This window comes from Camelus ferus, chromosome 9 (assembly GCF_009834535.1).
Source record: "Camelus ferus isolate YT-003-E chromosome 9, BCGSAC_Cfer_1.0, whole genome shotgun sequence".
NCBI lineage: Eukaryota > Metazoa > Chordata > Mammalia > Artiodactyla > Camelidae > Camelus > Camelus ferus.
Genome location: NC_045704.1, coordinates 37,750,741 through 37,770,634, shown reverse-complemented (window position 1 = coordinate 37,770,634; position 19,894 = coordinate 37,750,741).

Here is a 19,894-nt window from a genome sequence, read left to right as displayed (position 1 = left end):
ACAACTGATTGATTGCATTATTGCATTCCTAATGACAAAAACGCCTGCACAAGCCTGAAATTAATAATAATAATAATAATAATAATAATAATAATAATAATAATAATGAGTCTCCATACAATGAAAAGAACAGTAAACCAAAAAGAGATTTCCAGTAGGGAAGCATTATCGACTGGAGGTGGAGATGAGCAGAGCTCAGGGCAGGAATAGAGAAGAGGGTGTTTTGAATCCCAGCTCGACTTGGCATTAGTGTCTTGAATAGACCATACGCAGTGACAGGCTCCCTTGGTTTGGCAGAGCGATCCAGTGAAGATAAGGTATGTGATGATGTCTAAGCTCTTCTCTTTTTTTAGGCTACCTGAGCCTAAATAAGATAAAATCAACAGAGCTTGGAAAAATATGTACGTGTATGTGTAAATCTATATGTATGTGCGTGTATATATATGCATGTATATAGCGAGTATATGTGATGTATATAAATGTGTACAAATGCATATATATCGGTATAAACACATACATTACAACCATATTTCTCTGAAACCCCATTCTAGTGATACTTGAAGCATCCCATATTCCTCTACAGACGAATATCCACTCTACCTATTATAAGAAAAGGGGTATATTTAATTATGCAAGTCGACTTGGGCAAGAGTATTCCCTTGATGCTAAATTTCATGGCTTGTTTTCACTTTACTTAATGTGCATATTGAACATAATTCTGAAGATGAGATTATGCCTCGGACATGATTTTTCAGTTATTCGCTTGCCTCGTGCGTCTTGCAGAATGAATTGGGATTTAGTGTTATAAGTAATTATGAGTTTCACACATTATGCTTATAAAATAATGGGATGTATATTTCTTACACCATTTTACATACTGATCAATGAATGGAGAACATCTCATTTTATCAGGTGACTGTGGCAGCTGGTGAGTACGTTTCATTTTCACTCATCCTCCAAGTAATAAAAAATAATGAATACATCACTATACTTTACTGTCTTATGTAAATGTTTCTTGCAGTTAAAGAGTTATAAAGTCAAAATAAAATGTTAATGGCAGAGGAAGAAGTGGTACCATATTAGAAGCGGGAGTTTGTTTTCTGCTCTGCTATGAATAAGAGATAAAAAGAAGTTTCTACTTTGGTCTAACTGTGCTGATGTTTCCTTTAACTAGTCTAGGGGTCAGCAAACTACAGCCCAGGGGCCAAACCTGGCCCATGATCTGTTTTTGTAAATAAAGTTTTATTGGAAAACAGTCGTCTTTTTAAGTCTGACTGCTTTTGTGCTACACGGGCAGCGCTGAATAGTGGTAACAGAGATAAGGCCTGCAAAGCCTTCAATATTTACTCTCTGGCCCCTTACAGAAAAAGTTTGCAGACCCTTGGGCTAGACCATCCCCTGCTTCCTAGAGGGTATAAAGCAAGTTTTCTTAGGCAACTGAGTGGTCCTGAAGTGGCCCCAGCACCATTACCATTAAAGTGTGTGTTAGGCACAGTCAGCATTCCCTTTATCCAGGTCACTTGTCTTTCAAGAACACAGAAAAGCACACTTCCCAGCCTGGGCCAAGGCTGTCTGCTTGTAGAACCTTTACTTCCCTTAACAAAAGTGCCCACGCCTGCTAAGGATCCACTGTAGCTGCTGATGCTACTAAAGCCACGGATGCCTGGACCCAGGCTGCTGATACTGGAGGCCAAGGACACTAATGCCTGTGTCAGTGGTGCCAAGGTCTGATGTTGGAAACAGGAGAGACAACTCCACTAATGAGGCTCCTGCTGTGGCTGCCAGAATTCCTGCCATTGCTCGTCACACAATGAACACTGCCGCTGGGACGCTACCGTACCACTTCCAGGCCCTTGTGACCTGTGCAGGTTTTGACACCCAATGAAAAGTATAGGAGGAGAGCTGTTTTAGGGTTCCCTTTTTAAATTTAAGAGCCAGTTCATACAGGACTCATAGCGTCCAAGAAGATGAGGATGGGGCAAATCCTCCCTCCTTCGGCTGAATGATGCTTTGTCGTGGGACCAAATTTCTATCTAATTCTGTCTTCCTCAGTGTGGATTCACTCCCAAGAAGTACTTAAGACCATCACATAAATTAATATCAGGAGGTTCTCCCACCTACTGACTCAAAAGCCTTCCAAACTTATTCAGGCTTAGCTATTTCCCAGCATGGAGCTAGGGGAAGTTGGAACCTGTCCTTTAGTCCATGGAGTTTAAACATTTCCCTGGATTCTATTAGCCAGTTTTCTGCTTAATGTTTTTGATGACCTTCTAAGGAAGATTGCCTGGCAACAACTGCATCCTAAGAGACCACAGGGATAGGTATTCATCTCCTGTGCAGGGAGAGTTGTTCAATTCAGCAGCCACGCTATGGCAGGCTGTGTCTTCATGAACTCATGGGCATGTGCAGTGAGATATAGTGAAGCCTACCAGTGGTGGAGAAGCCTGGTTCCTATGGACATCCAAGAGTAAAGATGTGCACAGAAACTATCATATGATGAGAATGCTGAGCACCTGCTTAAAGTGAACTATTATTAGATAAAAGTTCAAAACAACTTGATAAAATGTGTAAATGTGCCCGTGCACTTATTTGACCAACCCCAGCCTGGGCTTTCGGGGGTAACCGCCAACCTCTGCTTTTAGATATTCAGGAAAGCCAGAACTTATTCCTGGGAAGAGAAGAAAAGTCATTCTCTCAAAGGGATCCCCAGTTTTTCTAGAATTCCCAATTCTTTTCAAAATGCTTACATCCTTTCCTGTCACACACTGCAGGATGTTTTGGAATTATAATAATGCCCGGTGTAAGCATGATGTGATAGTATCATGCCTTTTGCATCTTAACACACGAAACTACAGGTTTCTATGTTGCTCATAAGGACTAGCTCAGCGCCTATGCAGCTGCCCTAGCTGGGCCCACAGGGGTCCATGGACCTTTAAACTGCAGGTAACCAGGGAGCGGTTGACCGTGGATTACCTCATAGGTTCTAGCTTGCTACGTGGATACTTCCACTGTGTTAGGATTCAGCTTTCCTGGACTCCCCAGAAGAGCCTCTGCAGAAGGACTGAGAATAATCCAGTTGCCATACAATGGGGAAAACTTTGGAAATGGGAGATGAGAATCTGTGGACACATTCTTTTTCCTTTCTTCTCCAAGACTGACTATTTAAAAAGAAAAAAAAGTCCATACAGACATTTGTTAGACATCTCACGAGAACAAGAAATCAGCCTCCCTTTCACAAAGCCATGACAGGCTAGGCAGTGGATCTCTTTGTATTTGCCTTTTCTCCTTTCCCACTTAATTTCCTTTTCATCTCACTCCTGCTTCCTAAAAATTGTTCTTCCCAATAAAATATTAGCACACAGCTTGTGCCCTAGGCTCTGCTTTCTAGGGAAATTGTTCTAAGTCAATCCCCAGCAGAGTTTTATTTTGGTAGAAAAGGCATGTGCAGTTCAAACCGGTAGCACCTGAACCCTCCAGGTTTCAACAGGATATAAACTGGAGGGTGTGGAGGTGATAGGATAGGAGAGGCAAGTGAGACAAACTGACTACTATTCTGCCCCTACCGGTATGGAAACTTCAGGCTAAGCACTGAACTTCCCTGAATCTCAGTTTCCCTGACCCCAAAAGAGGGAAATTAATAGTTTCTTGGCAGTAAGAATGAAATGAGATAATGGAGAGGAAGTAAGATAGATTAGGTCGTAGTTAATATATAGATCGTGGAGTCAGGCAAACCTTGGTTGGAATCCCAGATCCATCTTTCACAGGCTATGTTAACTTTGGCAAGTCAATATTTAACCTCAACATAGCACTTAGTTCCTAGAATTATTGTGAATTACAACCAAAAGAATGTATGCAAAGCGCTCAGCACAATGCCTGGAACAGAGCTGCCAGATCCTTTAAATTATTGCCAGTGGTTGCTATCTGTCATTATCCTTTAAATTATTGGTGATGCTTAAAGTATTATACAAACAACAGTCATTACTAGCTCATTATAATTTTGATAATTTTCTTTTTCATAATTTCTATTTCCATCACTTACATTAAGTGGAAAATATGTCTCCTCCAAATGCAATAAGTGACATAAATGAACATGTTACAGAGTTTTCTATTTAATTCATGCAACTTTGCGCACTTGAGTCACAATGAGAAAGGTGTAATGGAATTTGTGAAATTGAAGTTAAATACAATAGGGAAATGAAACCAAAGATTTAAGAAGCTCCTTTATGTGTCAGGAACTAGTGACTAAGAAAAGATTTTTCTTTAAGGAGCTTGCAATTCAGGAGGAAAGACAATAGGGGCAATTTACTTGACTGTGGTTGGGTAACTGTGGAGTATTACGCCAGACAGAGACAACTAACCTAGTCGTGAGTGGCACTGATCAACTGGGATTTATTACAAACAAAAGCTGACAAAGGAAACATATTTCTTATTATTTGGAAAAAAAAGAAACATTTTTAAAAAGAAATGGTTTGCTAAACACAGTTGAGATGGTCTATCTTTAGCTCCATCAAGGACCAGTCAGAACTTGCTATCTTCAACTAGGAAAAAGTTTAGGATCCTGAAAATTTGGAGAGCAACAGAGTGTTAGAAACACTCCACACTAATAATGCACCCTTCTGAGCCCCATGCATTTCCAGATGTTTCTTTACCTAAAAAAACAGTCAAGAAGTATGTCTAAACTCCTCTTGTAATTTCTTATCACACAGGGATGAAATCTGTATGTTAAGGATGAGCTGAGAAGATGGTCTCAGCTTCAGAATACCCACCAGAATTTCTGAGAAGTGATTAGACAAACAAAAAGTCAACGATGGCCTATATCTCTAAATACAAGGAGAAGTGGATGTTCAGCAAATAATAACATTTGCCAGTGGCAGTGATGAAAACAGTTTCGTTTATGCTGCAGAAACAGCAGTAAAATAATAAAAAGATTAACAGGTGTTCGATACAAACTACTCCCCTGAATTTGCGTGGTTTCCTTTCCTCTGCCTAGGGGATGAAGGAACTAAGTAAAAGCACTCACTTAGGATTCTTAGAACATTTCTGTGAGGTAGAAAGTAGAAAACAATAGATAACTGTCTCGGTAAAATGAAGAGTACAGAGGGTCTATGAGATTTTTGGATGAAAAAAAAAAAACCTTTATCTCAATTCTATTTCAAAAAAGAATCAGAAAGGTTCCTTTACTCTATATTATACAGATCTCTAGCTCACCCTGCAGGGCAAAAAAATATATATATATATTATCATTTTTATTATGATTAGTAGTAGTGGCCAACTTTCAGTAGGAGCTTATTATGTGCCAGAAACTATGCTCAGTGCTTTATATAGCTTTGTTTGATTTTCCTAGTGCTTGAGACTAGGCTCGGCAGGAAGAAGAAGATGTTTCTGGGGGGTGGAGACAATCCTCGGAAGCAGGAGTGAGCGAATGAGGGGAATGAGAATGGAAAGGGGCAAAAGCTAAGGAGAACGTTTTATATGGGTCACTGATTTTGGCAACAAGGTCTTGACCTTGCCAAGACTTCTAGGAAGCATGCAAAATGACTTCCAGAATTGTTGTTGTTCCAAATAGCAGGAAGCTGGGGCATTTATCCACTGTCTTCCAACTCCCATTGCTAAAGGTTGCCTCCTCAGCACCCCTAGGCTGCCCCTGTATGTGAGCTGAGGGGAATCCCAAGGTTTGGAGAAGACCCTGGGGCAACAAAACAGAAAGATAAGCAATGCTTGAGGCGGGGTGTGATCAGTGAGACAAAAGCATACAACAAAGCTCTGGCTGAAATCTGAGGTGAACCAAAAAGAGGTTGTAAAGGTCTACAAGACCATCGGTGATAAGACTAATTTTCTTTAACCCTCACAATGCCCTATTACACCATTATCATCCTCTTTTATTGGTGAGGATGTTAAGACTGACAGAACTCCTATAATTTGCCCAACTTCACACAGCCTGTAAATAGTAGAACAGGACTTCAAACCCAAGAACGTGAAGTCTTAATCACCTCATCAGCTGCCACCAGTAATCTAATCTCCACAACTTCTTGTCCAAGAGACTCATTTTTACTGTGCTAAGAAATACAAAGAAACATTTTTCAAGTATAAAATTCATGGCTAAACAAACTTCCCTAACACATCTTTAAGAAACAGGTACATTTAGGGTTTAGTTGAAGTTGTGACTACACTCATGTGAGAACTGAGTACGGCTCTTCTGATGAGAGCTTCTAGTAAAATGCTCCACCAGGATTTCCGGATTGGCCTCCCGGGGTTATCTGCACAGGAAAGATATTTCCACGCACAAACGTATGATTTTTCTTAATAATCACATTTATGTTAAAGCTCTAGGCTAGACTCTCACCATTATGGAAATAGGAGCATTGTATTAACAGAATGAAGTGAGATGGTTTTCCTCTTCCACTGAGAATGGAACATAGGTTAAAACAGTCTCTTGTACGTTTTGAGATGATGTGCAGTTTTTAAAAGTGAGAAAGAAAGCCTATTTTACCAGATGGGTGAGTAAGGAAGGCTGTAAGTTATGAAAGAAAAAAATCCCTAGAGAGGTAACCAACAAAAGAACTCGACAGATGTAAACCCGGACCACCCAGAGAAAACCAGAATGTACGCTATTCAAAGGGCAAGAGGATAGACCTGTGTTTTAACCATTGTTACTGGGACATGAGGCTCATTTTGAGTGTTTGCAGATTCTTGGGCCCTATTCCATAGTTACTGTAGCAGAATCTCAGGTACAGGGCCCCCAAATTTGAATTAGAACAATATCTCTAGGTGATTCTTGGACACACTAAAGTTCATGTACCAGTGATTGAGAAAATCAAGTTCAGTTTTTCTATATGTGTGTGTGTGTGTGTGTGTGTGTGTGTGTGTGTGTGTGTGTGTGTGTATACATACAATTCATATAGAAATTTAAAGACTAAAATAACTCAGTTATAATTAAGACCATAAAAACTGAGAAAACAACTCCATTGACTCATGTATTAATTAATGTGAATGATACATATTGATTGAATCCCCAGTAACATGAGTTTGATAATAGATATAAAGGAAAAGATGCACTCCCTGCTTTCTCTGAATGCATAGTCTAGTGAGGAAGGCTGTAGAGTAATGACAATAATAAAGGAGACAATAGTAACGATTCATACATCAAGGATGATGAGGGATGAAGAAGTAATACTTGGATTATAAACTCCCCGAGGACAATGAACTCTGCGGGCCGTAGGCCAGAACATGCTGTAAGGTGACCAGCCATCCTGGTTTGCCAAGAACTGAGGAGTTTCCCGGGACACAGAACTGTCAGTGCTAAAACCAGAAAAGCCTAAGCAAATTAAGCTGATCCCCCCATTAATACATCAATCAAAAGAGAGTCTAAGAAAGATGACTATGTAACGGAATGAGGTTAGCGAAAGTGTTCACTTATACTGAGGTCTACCAGTTTTCCTTTATATACATTATCACAAGGGTCTAAGCTAACTGACAGAAGAGGAAACTGAGGCTCAGAGAGGTTAATTACTTTGTTCCAGTTCCCACAGCTAGAAATGGCTGAGTCGAGCCTGGGATCTGAGTTCAGGGCTGTTAGAATCCAAAGGCCCCAAGGGTTAGGAAGTTGAGGCTCTAAGTTCTTTGCTCAAAACCTCAAAACAGACAGAAATGTGGACTTAGAATCGACTTCTTCATCCTAGGGAAACCAGCCACGTTTTATTCAGGGAAAGCCATTTTGTTTTTATTCACACATCACACATGCCCAAGATAGTTTGCTTGCCTCCCTCCCTTACGGCAGCTGCTTTGAAGCCAAACAGAGGCTCCAGAGGGAGCAGAGCTGCTTCCAGCAGCTGTTTCTCAAACACCTAACTTCATTTCAGATCAGAGCTGGGGTTTGAAGCTCTTAAAACCTTTGCTGCTTCAATCACACGAGCGCAGAAGCAGCCAAAACAATCAGTGCCTCACCAGCAGCCTATCTGAACGCCTCTCTGTGTACGGGGCGCCTCAGGCACCGCGTGGTGTGGGGCTGTTTGTTAAATCCACTTGCAGCGTCTCCCCCTCTCGCTTCCCTCTAAGGCAGGTGGAGCGAGGAGGTGGTACCTCAGTCAAGCTTCCTCTTGTCTTTCTTTCCCTCTGTCTCTCCCTCTCCTTTCTCATTTTGTGATTAAGGAGGATTACAACTCCAAAAAGAATGAGAAAAATGATGCATATTCATCCCAGAAATGCAAAATTAGCATTCTGTCCTATTTGATAAAAACCCTTTGGTAGGAAATCAAAGGTTATAGACAGAGTGGAAACTCTTCTTCCCTGCCCTAACGTGTTCCCCTCTTTCGCTCCCCATCAACATCATTAGAAAGTCGGTGTGATTGTTTCCATTGGGGTTCATACATTTTTATTAACATTACACGTCCATAATCAATAGAAAATATTTTGGGGTGAGTTATTCTTTCATTCTTCATTAATAGTATCCTACTGTATAACTCATAGAACTTAAATTTTTATTAAATCTTGTTTTTATAGGTGCAGTCGTGTGAATCCAGTGGCAAATTAGCATATTGATTCCTGTTATTTTATGGTTTACCATCACATGAATATTGTAGTTTCTCTCTTTTAATTCCCCAGTGTTTAAAGCTTAAGTTATTATGTTTTTACTCTCTCTTACATTTCTGTACTTCTACATTAAACCTCTGAGGTAGATTTTACTTTATGGCCTCGATTGTACAGATAAGGAAATCAAGGTTGAGGTAACTCAAATAAGTCAAATCCACACCACTAATACGTGAACGACTGGAATCAAGAAATGGGTGGGAGGAGCCTTATGCTGTTCATTTTCCATATACAATAGACACCACAAGAAAGGAAGGAAGAGGAAGAAAGGGGACCAATGCCACATCAGCAGTGTGTTCAGAGGTATCTGTTTTCCACACTTGTATCTACAGGGCTTAGCAGGGTACTGGCAAGTAGCGGGTGTTAAACAAACATCTATCAAATCATTGAGCTGAAAAGACATGAAGAGCAAGTCTCAGGAGGTTCTCCGATAATCTGTCGTCACACACAGAGCCCTGGAGGCAAAGAGCCCTGGATCTCACCTACATGATCAAGGATGGAGCCAGACAACCAAAAATGTTGAGAGCGAGAAACAGCTTAGTGGACCGTATGTACGTAGCAGTCTGAACACATCCCGACAATACAAGCCTGAGACAAGGGCCTGGGATCTTAATGTGTCATTAGTGGACACGTTATGTGTTTGAGCCACTTACACTCAAAGGAGATGGGAGAGGGCAAGCCCTGGGTCACTGAATAGTACCACGTTTTGAAAGAAAGCAATTCTTCTCCTCTTGCAGAAAGTAAACTTAGATTACTGTAAACCAGCAGTTTCTTCTACCATGTGAGCCTAAACATACGCAGTTTTCTTTGTCTTCTATCTCAGTGCCCAGGACTAGCCAGTGAGTCATGAGCATAAACTGGCTGCCAGTCACAAACACTTGGTCTGAACACAAGTGTCTGCTTGTTAGATTAAATGAGATACAACAGATAAATTGCCTGCGCACGATGCCTGGCACATAAAAAGCACCAAATTCGGATTCATGTCAACAATATTATAAAGAGGGGAGGCTCTCCTTTCATATCTGAAGACTAGAAAAACAACTTCTTCTCTTAATAAATATTACCAACAGTGGCAGCAAGGTTTATTTGGTGGGGGGGGGGGGGAGACAACCCTGAGATGCAATTTTTATTGTTGTTGCTGATTATTTTTCTGCATATCACATGTGTCTGTAATTGAGTAAACTCAGGCAAACCCCTTTAACCAGAACTTTTTACGAAGCTTCCTGAGAAGCTTAACAGACGGTAACAAGGAAATTCGTATTTTCCTCAAACAGTGCTCAAGGCAAGCATATTTTACTATTTTTCAAAACCTAATGTCTCCATCCAGGGAAAACAAATGGAATTACTCTAGAGCACACGTGGGACATTAGGCTCATGCACAACATCGGGGATTCGGAGCGCACCAGCAGTAACTGGCACGGAGAGGATCCTGCTGCCCGGCCGCAGAGCTGGAAAGGGAGCTTTGAGTGGTTCATTGTTATTGGGATTTATAAAATCCCTCTTTCCCATCCAAGCAATTTGCTCTTCCAGCGTGTATTTTTGAAGTGTATTTTGATTTTAACAAAGCAAGTATTTAAGTAAGCCACATTGTAAAATAAGATTCTCAATCACTCAGAATTGTGGATTTGACACTGGTGTCTCCCAGTGATAGACTGGCATAACCCAACCACATAAAAGTCAAAGTTGTGTGTGTGTGTGTGCGCGTGTGTGTGTTTGTGTGTTGAATCACAGCCAGAAACTGGAGAAACATCAGACCCAACCCACACACCTCAAATTTGAGGAGGTTTCAGTAGTAAAGGAAACACTGATTATCATCAGCCTCATCCCAAATGCAAGAGGAACTCTCTCCAACCTGGCAAAAAATGAAAGTAAGGCCCAGAGTTACTGAAATATTTCTCGTATTTCCCATGTGAGTTGAGACCCAGACACAGAGACAGACTGAGGCTCAGTGGCACTGGCAGTTTGAGAGGAGGGTCTTGTTAAAGTGGCAGGTGAGAGAGAGGTGAGTGTTTCAGCTCAGTAATTCTCAAACCTGGCTGCTTACTAGAAACTGGGAAATTTTAACAACGATCTGATGCCCAGAACCAAGCATAGATTGCAGAAGAGCTACAGAGGAGGCTAGGCCTCAGTATTTTTTAAGTCTCCTGGGTGATTCTAATATGCAGCAAGGTGACATAAGGAGATCTGGACACAATAATTTTCCTGCCCAAGTATAAACACACACTGCGCCCACAATGAGTGCAAATACACTGGCCTTTTCACCAACTTGAACAAATTCAATGTATACTTATTCACTGCTGTAATCAAAAGCCTGGCACATATCAGGAATTCATTCATAATTAATGAATAAATGAATGAAAGATCACTAGCTAGCAAAAATACCACAAAAAAATAAGCTTGTCCTTTACTCTGTGTAACTAACTTACTGTTCAAAACCCCTAACATTTACATAATATTTGATGAGTCATTCAACTCTTCATAAATTATCATAAAGAACTTGTGAAAAAGATACAAAGATATATATGCAAAGTACTCATCACACTGCAGTGCATAGATTCAATAAGTCATTATGATATATACATACAATGGCATTCTATGCAGACATTAAAATAATATTGCAGGCTATTTGTTAATATAGAAAGCTGTCCATGAGATATTATTGATAGTGAAAGAGCATATTAAAAACAGCATGGGTAAAAATAATAATTTTGATTGAATAAGTAAGTTGTGTGTGTGTCTACACAGAAAAATCCGTGAGGCATAAACACTAATGTGGTTATTTATGAAAGATAAAAATGAACATCATTTTCACACTCTTACACATTTTCATTATTTTCCTCAACTCATGTTATTTGAACAATTACAATTTCTCAGTATTAAACTTTTTTTTTTTTGCAAGTTGGGAGCAGCTATATCCCATCCCCTACCAGGTCCATCTTACTTCAGAGCCCTCACCGCTGTGAATACAGTCAGACCAAGGCACAACAGGGGACAGGGAGAAGTTGATCTTCGGGCCCTTTTCATACCTAAGGGTCAGTCCCCACTATTTATGTTGTCTACCACCCCCCAGGTAAGTAAGCTCCCATCTGAAACTGGTAACTTAGTTTAAACGAGTACATCCAGTCACATCCATAAAACCAATTTCTTCAAGACATCTGCTTCCATATGTAATGGAACTAGATTACCTGGTATGACTATTTCATAATGCAAATTAATATAATGCCTGATCTGTCATCATTCACAGGGATAGGTATACTTTGATGCAAATATCAAAATACAGAAATTCCTACAATGTGACATGACAGCTTTCAGAAATAGGACCGTGCTGAGAATTTATTTCTCTCTGATGGGGGAAGAGGATGACATAGTAGAGGGGAGAAATAAATAATAATGACAGCTGGAAATGTGTGGATGCTTTCTGTGCCTGACACTGTACGTTGTAGGATTAATAGTATGTTGTGGGATTAGGGAATATAATAATTATAAACAACATATGATGTATGCACTATTACTATACCCATTTCACAGATGAGAAAACAGAGGCTTAAGGAGTTTAAGACTTGCCCAAGGACATATAAACAATAAGCGGCGGAGCTAGGATTATATCACACGTGGTCTGGCTTCCATTTCTGCTCTCCAACTGACTATGTCAGAGACTATGTAGTTTCTAGAGCTTCTAAAAATCACAACTCAATTTAATTCAGTCCTGAACACTGATCATGTTCGTTTCTAGGGTAGGTAGGTATTATGGGTGAATAAAACATGACTGGGGCCCTGTAGAGGCTTATATTGATATAGAAATTTATTTCAGCCATGGAAGAAGAAAACCAACATTCTCAAGGATCTTTTATACTAGACTAGTGGTCGTCAAAGTGTGGTTCCTAGACTAGCACCACCTGAGATCTTCTTAGAAATGTGAATTCCCTGCCCCACCCCAGACCCACTGAATCAGAATCTCCGGGAATGGGGCCCAGGATCTGTGTTTAACCAGGCCTTCCAGGTGAGCAGCACAGCTCTACACACCACAGTGTGTGTCTTTAGAGTTATCTCATTTAGTCCTCACAACAGACTTTTAAGGTCAGGTCATAATTCCAGATGAGGAAACAGTGTGACAAGGAGCTGAATTAATGTTCCCCAGAAGGCAGAGTTAGTAAGAGATAAGACTGGAAATCTAACCCACTCTGCAAGAGGCTCCTGCTAGGGTGGAGGAAATGGGATAGAGCACCTCTTTGACTCTGCCACTACTTCAAAGCAACCTTCTTTGTTTGCAGGTGGCTGCACGGTTAAAAACACTCTACAAATGTGTATCAAGGAATACAATTTAATGGGAAACTAAGATACATGTGGGCACTTATCTCATAATAACATTCTACTTATGAAAGGATGCTATAGTGTAATTAGCCTCCGGGAGGCCGGGGGTGGAGGGAAAAAGTGGCTCTTATTTTAACTGCTTCCCAATAATGGAGTGCTGCCGGAGAATTATTCACACAACAGATGCTGTGAAGATATGTGCTGATTCCGTGGGTTGCCGCATAACCCCACTGCAACACAGCCTCCAGTCCTCATGCACAGAGACATAAGTCCTCCCTAAGCAATGTCTAATGCTTGCAGCAGAACTATAAATCGAAGCTAATGGGAGAAAATGCAACTCTTCCATTCAGACTTTCTGAAAATATTTGCCTGCGATGTTTTGTGCCACGGAGATCGCACGCACACACGGAGAGACAGCATTTATTCTGGGTTGGCTTCGTTTGGAGAGCCAGATTAGGGAAGGTAATCAAGTAGATTTCACTTTTACCTAGTAAATAAGTTAAATGGTCCCTGTGGTTATTCATTAAAACTTTTATGGTATGTTCATCAATTACCAAACAGCTTGAACAAAGCAGAGGTAAATTAACTTTCTCAAATCCACATGGCTTGCCAAAAGGAGTGTACTCAAAGCAATTCCATTGGTTTAAAGTTCATCCAAAATACTATTAGCTTGGAGTCCAATTTTGAACTGTCAAGGGGAATATATACAATGGTAATTTCAGATCATTATCATGGCATTCCAATGCAAATGGCCACAATTTAATTCATTATCACCAACATTACATCTTTATTTTGCTACCAACTGGTGACTGACATTTCCAGGGCTACAAGAAGCAAATGCTAATTAGACCATGGTGTACCCTTACCCTTTCTTCTTTTGCAGCATTTTTCCATCTTTAGGGAGACATGCTGGAGGCTACTTCTGACCAGCTGCTGGCCCTTGACACTCCTCCCCTGTCCCGAGTCAGGCCACCATCCCTGGGATGAAATGAAGCTCCTGTGAATTTCCAGTTCTCTGCACTGTGCCTCTTAAATGAAGCCTACGTAATGCAATGACCCCTTCCTTAAATCACCCACCCAACCTAATTTAGGAAGTTTAAAGCACTCCAGGGTGACAGAGCACAGGCATTAACATGCAAACAAACTGCCATGAAAGTTCAAATTTGCATTTAGACTGGACAAAAGGGAAAGAAATGGCTTTCTATGCTGTTTCTTGCATCATCAGAGTTTCACAAATTACTAATCTCTGAAATGATGCCAGAAGGGAACTTCCTCTGCTCCTCTCATTCATGCTTAGGTGGACTCAATTCAATCTCCGAAAAGCATGCCTTTTCACTCTCAACATGAGATGAGAAAAAGTTGTAAAATCTCAAACAGCTTCAGTGAAATGTTTAATGTGTTCAAATGAAAGCAATTAGTAAGTACAAAATTGAAGATCCTTGGATCTTTGGGCTGCAGATTAAGGGAAAAGACATAAAACATGGATTTTCCTTTTATTTCCCTGATATATTGAAGAAGAATTAATAAAATGGCCACATTTAGGCTAACAAATTTTTGGCTTTATGCTTGATCAGCAAACCAGACTGACCAGACACTGCTCCCAGCCCCAGGTCCACTGTTAAAGCTAAAGCTGTTGATACTAGCTGTTTGATTTTACCTTACTCTGATAATTACAATCATGTTTGGCGTCTGAGTCTTTCCCCAGGAAGGGAGTCAAGGGACAGTAACCTCAGGAGAAGGACCAGACCCCCCCGGAGTTCCTCTGTAGCGCTGGATAAGTCTGACCAGATAAAGAAGGTCACGGGCTGATGACCTACTAGACCACCAGGAGGTCCCATGTTACCAGACACTCATCCAGATTTAGGAGGAAGTTTCATCAGAGACCCTTGTTGATCATCACCATCTTTTATGCTCCCACCTGTTGTTATCACCTTTCATGCTCCAATCTGTTCATCTATATAATCACTAAGTCCCAACCTCAATACAGGTTCACAGTTTTGAAGGCACTAGCCTACTGTGAGTCCCCTTTGCCCAGCAAAGTAATAAAGCTGCCTCTCTTCTTCTAAGCTCCAAGACCTGATCTCTGAGTTATTTGACTCGTCAGGGACTGGGATCGATTTTTCAGCAACAATATCACAATAATTCTGCCTTCAAGACAATGTCTATCTCCAGAAGCTCCATGAAAATGTTATTTATTCTCTCATTATTTAACTGTAATAATAATAATGATAGATGGTCATTGTTCAGCCAGGCCCCCAGTAATTGGCTTTGCATACCTTAAACCTCCAAAACAACTCAGCAAGATATGAATCGGGTTATCAAGGAGGAAGAGGAACCTGGCCAGTGCAAATGGTAATAGTAACTCTAGTCAGGTAGGGTTGAGACAGGATTCTCTCCTGTCTCAGGGGGCAGGGCACAGCCATTCAAGGAATACTGCAGCAATTAACATCAAAATGTGGAAGATTCAACTCCCAGTAGGCCTTGAGGCTCAAGATGGCGGGAGATCTGACTTCCAGTAGAACTTGAGCTTCATTATATGTTCATTGTAATGTATTAGCATGGTGAATAACATGCCCACGGGTGCCATGACAGTTCCAAGGCCAACCATAAAAGGTCAAAGAGTGGGCAATGGCCAACCTCCTGGGAATCCCAGACCCTTTCCCAGAGTAGTTTAAATGGTCCACCCATTTGTTAGCACATGAAGCTACAGAACCCATAAAGACTGGCAACACAGCGCCTCATGGCCGCCTCTCACTCCCTCATCTTCAGAGACAGCCTGCACTCTGTCATGGAGTAAGTACCTACTTTTACTCTAATCTGAGCACCCTACCCCCACACCTTGGGGCCTTTCTTTTGCCTTTTGAAACAGCCTACACTCTATGCAGTATGTATCTCTCTAAATAAATCTATCTTTACTCAACTGTGGCTCGGTCTTGAATTCTTTCCTGCATGAAGCCAAGGAACCACACTTGGTGGAACCTGGGACACGGCCCTCCTCACGCTCCACATCCATTTTTCCTGCATCAGGGTGATAGGTACTTTTTATTGACATAACTATGTATGCACCTCTTTACCTGTGTTTCCTTCACTTCCCAAGTCAACTTTTTTCATTCAAATCTTTATCAGGGTCTGGTTCTGGGGAACACAAATTAAGGCAACAGAAGATGGCATGATCCAGGAATCAAAAATTTACCTGCTCTATATGTTGAATGTGGAAAGAATAAATAAACTACTAAAGCTTCACTAGAGTAAAAATTAGATGGAATAATCAATGACAAGGAATTTAAAAATGGATAGATTTGAAATGCTTCATTTCACTAAACTGAAATCCAGCTGGGCTAGAAAGAATTTATCCTTTAACATGATTGATATGTATATAATTTAATTATAATTTAAGGTTTCAAGCATGGTTACAATTAGATAGGTGTACTTGACTTAGAACTACGCTTTAGAAAGTTGGCACGCAGAAAGCCATTGCTGTACTTCAAATGCCTAACCCTAAATGCAGCCCTCAAAAGCAGGAGCATGGGCCCCCCCAAAGGAAACACTTCTCAACAACAACTTTCCAAAACTGGTTTTCCTCATCCGCCATCTAATCATTAATACATTTCAGTTGAATAACTGCACATTTCAGACTGAGAGAGAAACGAGGCTTCATGTGTTACATATGCCATTGCTCCCCTACTTCTAAAAAATAAGTGTCCTGCTGAAAAAGTATGTGCCCTGGGGCCTGAGACTAATAGGAATTTCAAGGCCTGTTTTATGTTTGCACGTTAATCTTTCTTTGTCCTCCAACTCAGCCAGCAAATACAATATCATAATAACACAACATATCTCTGTGTTTTTGAACTTGGCTTTGGATTGGGGATCACTGTGTCTTTGCCTTCAGATGTCTCACTTTGATGTATTCTGTTTCAAAGGGAGAGATAAAACCCAAAGTTCATTCTCACAATGGGACATCCTTTAAAGCCAAAGAGAAATGCTGGTCCTCTTTGTGGCACACAGCAGCCCAGATTCACTTTGAGATCCTCTCTTGAAAGTTCCTGGGCAAGTGCAAAATGGCTTCAGTGATTTATTTTGCCACTGTCAGAACAGAATTGCTGCAGCTATCTCCATTGCACAAGTGGGCAGACCGAAGTTGCGGGAGTGAAGCAGGGAGAAGACCTCGGGGAAATAGGTTTTTTCATTGCCTCTTCCTAATTACTAGCCGTGTAGCTAAGCTCTTCAGCACTAATGGCTCCACTGGGTATAAACAGCAGTGATATATATCTTTGGAAGTCTAAATCTGGGCAGGAGGAAGGAGGGATCTATTCAAACCCACATTCTTATCTCTCTTTCTCCCTCTCTCTTTCTCCCTCTGAACTCAACTCCAATTATACCAAAGAAAAAAAGAGTCTTTTGTATATTTCACCATTAGACATAACACATTTCACTTCCTAAACCTGTCTTCTGTCGATCCTTCAATCTGCCATTCTATTTGACTCTTAAATTTCCCATAATTTCGTAGAAATCTCTTTCTAAATATATTTCCTTCACCTTCAACTTCTAATAGATTGCAATTTCCACAAGGATGCATGAATTCTTGTTTGTCTTTATATCCTTAGTGCTTAAAACAAAGTCTAGAATATTTTATTCAAGCAATACATGTTTGTTGAGTGAATAAATGAAGAAATAACTGAATGAAATTTTAATCATTTATTCTTTGAATCCTCCTCCTTTCTCTAAGCATGCTCATAACTGTCCTACACTGAAAAAAAATTTGTAATGTTTTGCATTCCATACCCTCTGAAATAAATTTATCAGTTTCAAAGCACAAGATGGCATATCCCTTCCTATCCCCTTCCCTAGTGAGAGCAATTTTATAACCAAAGATACGGATCAAATGACTGGCCTCTAGATGTTGAGGGGAGTTCCCAGCTCAAGCCAAATTATACAGAGGCTATCACCCTCTACTCCATGCCCGCTCTTACCTTCCTTAGATGATATCATGTCAGTATCCTGATACTGATATGGTTCCCACTGGGAGAATCTCAGCTAAGGTTTTAATGGCAGCAATGGTATAATTGAGCACATGTAGAATCACAGATCACTAGTGGGCTAATATTTTACTGACAATTTGTAAAATATTTTCTGAGTGCTAAACCTGCAAGGATCACACTAGACACTCTAAAGGATATTTTTTTAATTACATAAAAATCCAAAACTCAATAAACTAAGATACCAAAAAGAAAAACAAAACATGTGGATGTGGGCAAATGTCAACGCTTCATGGTTGAAAATTATTTATTGCATAAAAAGCTTCAAAATGAAGTACTATTTGGGAGAGGGATTGACTGGATCACCAAAAGCTTCAGGAGGAGGTGGCATTTTAACAAAGCCTTGAAGGAGTGAATTAATATGTGAATACTTTCCAATGTTATGCTCTTCGACAAATAATAGATGAAAAGCCCTGCTTTGCTGCGTTTGGCAATTATGTTGTAAATACCCCTACCGTGGGCAGCAACCAGCTCTCAAAATTCCTGAAAAGTTTACAATTAGCTCTCATAAGCCAGCACCAGCCCACCACCGCTCGATAAATTTCAACTTAGACAACCCCTGTTATGAATTGAAATACTGTATCTGAAATTGAAAAGTTCCAACTGTCTCCATATTGAAGGGCATGCTGCAATGAAGGAAAAGTGGTTTAGGGAAGAGAACGAGACAGTCCCTGAAGGACTCTGAGCTGACCTCAGTTCGCAGAGTCATGATTACACCCAAGAAAACTATGCCCCCGTCTGAGTGTCTCTGGGTCTTGGCAGTGTGATGAGTATTGGCAGATTTGACTTAATCAGAGTATTTCATTAAAAATTTGATCATATGTCCTCATCTTTCAAATCTAGGAACTCTATCTTGATAGTATGGATTTAGGAACACTAAATCTATAGAACTTTCTATAAATATTTTTTTTAACTTCATAGTCATGAAGTGAAGAATTTAAAAATCTTTAGTCATGAAAGGAAGAATGAAGTTAAAACAGAAGAGGTCTGAGTATCTCTCCATGAAACCCACGTTGGCTGGAAGTCAGGGTTTCTTTGGGCAATTGCCTGATGATGGGAGAGAATTTGGCAAAGGTAACCCAGGCTTCTGGATGTGCTTGTGTTTTTGTTTACTGAGCCCAAGGGTTTATTTCTCAAATGAATTCCTTTTTTTATTGTGATGGTAGTAATCATGAAAATCCTCCTGGTAATAAGCTCTGTGAAGGTTCCCTGGCAAAACAGGCTATAAATATTGGCCACACGCCACATTTCAATATTGTGGTTTGAAACACAGTAGCCAAAAGCTCAGGAAACATTTTCAGAAAAGACGCATTGTTCTGACCCTCAGCTGGAATTCTGAACAACAGGCTCCACATGCTGTCCTGCTGCCTTCATTCTGGGCACGAGTAGAAGACACTTTCCCCGTCACACTGATTAGTGTCCAGGCTCCAAAATGAGCTGAGATCTGTAAAAAGTGTTTCTCTACTGGCTGAGAGCGTGGACTGTTAGAACACCAAGATCCCTCATCCATCTTAAATCTAAGAGCCATTCACTTCTGAGAAAACTAAACTGCAAAGAAGGAAAAAGCTACGATCGTGTGCAAACTGGAAGCATGGCTTCTAGGCATGAATTAGTCACTAACATATGAAGGTATTAGATTATTACCCAACTCCTGCATTTTCTTCCAACTCTACAAATCTAGAAATCTACTGTCAAGAGAGTTCTAAAAAAAAAAATTAGCATTGGGTGCTACTAAAAGATTGATAAGCTACACTCATTCAGTACCATTTAAGAAACATTGGTTGCCTTCCATGTGGTACAAACTAAATTTGACATTATGAAATCAAGATAAAGAACCTCTGTATGAAGCTGATCACAGTTGGAAAGGAAAACTACAATTTAAAAGACAACAGAAATGCATTATGTTGGTACAGAGATCCATCTACCATTCCCTCCCATGAGATATAATCTCCTAATGATCG